Source organism: Mytilus californianus, unplaced genomic scaffold (assembly GCF_021869535.1).
Source record: "Mytilus californianus isolate M0D057914Y unplaced genomic scaffold, xbMytCali1.0.p SCAF_5, whole genome shotgun sequence".
In the NCBI taxonomy this organism is placed as follows: Eukaryota; Metazoa; Mollusca; class Bivalvia; order Mytilida; family Mytilidae; genus Mytilus; species Mytilus californianus.
Window position 1 is genome coordinate 30,546,927 of NW_026262701.1, and position 4,717 is coordinate 30,551,643.

At 32.8% G+C, this 4,717-nt stretch overlaps 1 long non-coding RNA gene across 1 annotated transcript; it reads right to left on the bottom strand.

Moving 5' to 3' along the window:
• On the bottom strand, positions 1-4,717 carry LOC127701463 (uncharacterized). The gene is made up of 3 exons (XR_007982048.1): positions 4,686-4,717; positions 4,045-4,157; positions 1-478 (listed from the first exon to the last, which is right to left on the bottom strand). It is a non-coding gene; the product is annotated as an uncharacterized LOC127701463 (long non-coding RNA).

Consider the following 4,717-nt stretch of genomic DNA (forward strand, 5'->3'; position numbering starts at 1 on the left):
CTTTTTGTCTTTCTTTTTCTTCAAAGGTTTAATCTTATTAACATTCTTCATCTTCCCCACATTAACATTAGTAATCACGTCTCCACCATCGCCTCCCGGACCAGGACCACCACCGCCGCCACCACCACCGCCATTGATATTTAAATTAAATCCTTCAAGAGTTGTCCCGTTTGCTAATTTGATTTTTTGCCTGTTGCCTTTATTCTTATGAACATTCTTTATTTTCTTGATATTCAGGTTAGTGATTACGCTTCCGCCGTCTCCCCCGGGACCGATTCCTCCACCCCCACCACCCCCTCCTCCAGAAATATTCAAATTAAAACCATTGTGACCTTCCTTCCCAAAGGTCAATACAGAACAACAATTGTAAAAGATAAGGATTGCTAATAAACAGTTTGTAACCTTCATTGTATATTGTGTAAAACTTGGCCTTTAGGACTGTTTTTCTTTAATTTTGTTGATCGTAGCTTCGTTCAATCTATTAAAAACAAAAAAATAAATAAAAAATATACATGTATTACATAGACTGAGGTGAAACACCTTTGTTAAATTTGTATACCCATTTATAATATCCCATGAAATGAATTTTGAATCATTACATAGAATACGTATAATTTGTCAGTGTCAGTTTTTTGTAAATTGTAAATTTATTGTTTTAACATTGGGAAAAGAAAGGGGATTTCATTAAACTACAGTATGTAATTATACATACTTTCGTAAGTTTCTGCTTGCATAACACCTGTGTCAGTGGTTATTATTGTGTTATATTTAAGGATGTACTTAAGTGAAATTAAAAGAAAAATCTAGAATTTGAAACTGATACATAAGTCAGAAGAGCATTAGTTAAGGAACAAATAAGCCAAAGATATTGATAGGTTATGGAACTCCTTTTTGAGATATTTGATTTTAAAAATATGGCGAGAAAAGACTTACTCGGACTTTTACCTTATATTTAGCATTGTCATTATTACGGTCTCAAATCGAAAGAAAAAAATCTGGAATCTGCTTAAATTTTGGTAAATGACCTTTTATGAGCTATTGAAGTCTTATATGAAAAGAAAAGTGGGTGTTATACATGTATATGGGGCAAAATATTTTACCCTATATCGTAGGGAAAAATCCAAGGATTCCGAACATTTGACTAAAATTCCTAAACCTGACCTAAGTACTTCCTTAAATAGGTTTTTGTTATTTTGGTAATATTGTCTTGATGACAGGATTTTGTAGTCTCTGATAATTATTTTGTTTAACTCTGGGTTGTTCAGAGCTTGCATCGTTTAACACCGTATGTTGACTTCTGGGTGTCGTTTTTTTTGTGTCATTGAGCTGCTGTTTCCAAAACATAAAACAAAAAATTCCATTATCCATAGCTACATCCTTAAATATAACACAATAATAACCACTGACACAGGTTTTATGCAAGCAGAAATACACGAAAGTATGTATAAGCAGGATAAAAAGTAAAACAAAAGACTATATATTTAGGTGAAAAACACGTTTAAATTTTTGAACCTAAAAACAAAACCGCAAACAAATTAAATCTTAAACAAACCACGAAACGTCTTCGAAATGTATTCACTTTTTCCGGGTTGTTTCAGGTATAAGGTCAATATCGGAATGTTTATGAAACACTGTAGAATTCAAACAGACTGAAAAATATGAAAAATGATTTTCCAAGATTTTTACAAACAGCATTATCTTTTTAAACCCTTCACTTTGCTATTGACGGCAATTTGGATAAACACTTGTTTTGCATTGAATAACTAGAAAAAATAAATTATTCACATAAATCTATATACATAAGAAAACTTTCCAAGATCTTTTTATAAGGAGAAAATGCCATTCTTCTCATTCTATAGATATAAGTCTATAGATATAGTCCTAAGTCAGGAACCTGATGTTCAGTGGTTGTCGTATGTTGATGTGGTTCATAAGTGTTTCTCGTTTCTCGTTTTTTTATATAGATTAGACCGTTGGTTTTCCTGTTTGAATGGTTTTACACTAGTAAATTTTGGGGCCCTTTATAGCTTGCTGTTCGGTGTAAGCCAAGGCTCCGTGTTGAAGGCCGTACTTTGACCTATAATGATTGTGACTTGGATGGAGAGTTGTCTCATTGACACTCATACCACATTTTCTTATATCTATATAGTTCAAACTTGCTCAATTTTCAGAAAATTATATAACAAAATGTTTTATAAAAAAAAGCAATAGTGAACCTCATAACGCTGAATAATTTAATGGTCAATATGCCGTAAAGTTCTGTTACAAAATCATTTTAACTTTTCAATAAATATGTAGGAAACTTTTCCTAGTTATATTACACGTAGAAGGACAATGACAGATGACAAACACAAAGTGATCAGCAGCTGATGTCACACCCATAAATAGAGGGTTATCCTCAAAACTTCAAAATTACTAGAAACAAACCGCGCGAGAGCGGCTTGAAGACTACTTGAAATGTTTATGGTGATACACAGCTTGGGTTTGTGTTTCTAAAACTGTTTTTATTCACTGATGCATTATGTTGATAGTTTTGATTAGTTTGTCAGTTCTTCTTCCATAGGAGTTTGAATGTCCAATTAGTAGCTTCTGTCTCGGTGTTACACGGGTGCTCCTAGAACGGAGGAAATAACTCAGAGAAGAAGAAGACAACCTAGAACACTGATGATTAAAACATTTCTCAGTGTTGCTAGTTTGTAGTATTTCTTTTATTTTTTCGAAAGGTACGAGTCAAGTTCTGTCTCTGTGTGATACGGGTGCTCCAAGAACGGAGGAAATGACTAAGAGAAAACAACCTAGAACTCTCTGATGATTTAAAACATTTCTTCAGTGGTGCGAGTTTGTAGCATTTTTTTTTTTCGAGTAGTGCGAATTCTGTCTTTGTGTAACACGTGTGCTTCGATAAAGGAGGAATTTACTAAGAGAGGAAGAAAAATATCTAATGATTAAACACATTTCTTCGAATTTGTTATATTTCTTTTTTTTTTTTGAGTGGTGCGAGTTTGATAAAGTGATGCAATTTGTAATAATTAGTGAGAGTGTTTGAGTGGTGTGAGTTGGTTGTAGGCCGAGTTGTCATAAATTCAAGACAAATTGAATACAAAAACCATTTATTGCCTGCTTACAAAACGTAGACGGTAAGGAACCAGCTACGGAACTTTATTTGGGGTTTAATTAATTAAGCTACGCTAATTAAAGCAATTGCTATATGAAGTTATGAAGTACATTACATACACTAACTATTCATTATTATATAATACGTCAGACAATCGTGGGCTCGGAGACAAACCGGCAAAAATAGTTTGGTCTACAAATTTAATAGTATAGATATTTGAATGCATGCAAATGATAATTAAGTTCGTGAATATTACAGTGAATATCTAAAGTTCGTGAATATAACAGTGAATATAATGCAGTGGTTGTACGAAAGAATTTATTTTTCTTTGACGACTGACAAGTCGACAGTCGCAAGGCGAGACATAGGCATCGGGTTTCGACGAATGGGCAAACAATTAAATTTTGTGTTTTAGCTTATTTGACCTGGAGTGTTATCGATTTATGATAAAATGGAACTTTGTTTCAATTTATGTTCATATAGAGTTAGTATGAATTAGTGTTTTTGCACGCACCATACTGTTGAAAACATAATATTTACTTTATATTTATCAAAATAAATATATGTCGATGTTTTTATTCAAATCAAAAGGTAAGGCATTTCTACAACAATGTACATTTTTTTGGTATAATTAAATTCACAAAATGCACTGTCGTCATTAGTTTTAGTTAGCAAAAATAGACTCATAAAGCATTTTTTCTTCTTTAGGTAACAGTGCAACTTTACAACGCAAACTGTCAGACGAACAGACGTTCATGAGGTATACACACATGTCCATCCTTCTTGGGCAGGATATTATAACTCAAAAAATCATAATAAAACGATTTAAAGTTTTGTAAAAGCAAGAAAAAAAAACAACACAAAACACAATTGAGAATTTTTCCTTAAACACCGTTTTGAACAAATAACCCTAAATAATTTTAACATACCTTGGTCACCATAGTTTCTTAACTTTTGGAAATACACCTTGCAGTGTGGGATTACTTTGGGTTACCATCTTATATCCTGGATTGCATAATGAAAAATTACATGCATTTTTTCCCTATAAAACAAAAAGACATACCAGGTATCTTGATCTTGACATTATGACATCAACATACAATTATGTAATACATCCTATTTTAGTGCGGTTTTATTTCATGATTGTAAGTGAAGATATTATAAACATGTGTTTCACTTTGAATTTTGGAAAGTCCAGATATAATGTGTTGTTGAAAGCCCTAGGCTCTTTCAGACCACAGTGGGTAACCTATATTTATCGTATCACTCCTGGTACTTGTTTCAAAGTTAATTTGTGAATATATATGACAACTTTGTGAAGTCTAAAGGAGGAGTAACATGTATGTAAATGAGACTGCATCCCAACAATATACACACAGATATCTTAGGATGGCTTTAACAATAGGCAAGTATCTTCACCTCGTATTTGAAATACCTAGATTTCTAGGCAAGTTGTAGATGACGTTTTACACAGACTTCCAAAGTATTACCACCAACACTAATTACTTTATATTACAAAACTAACATCTATGATATAAAGACAACTACGAGATTTCTGATCTGCACTCACCTCTCTCTTTTAATCTTGATCGGTGGAAGGTG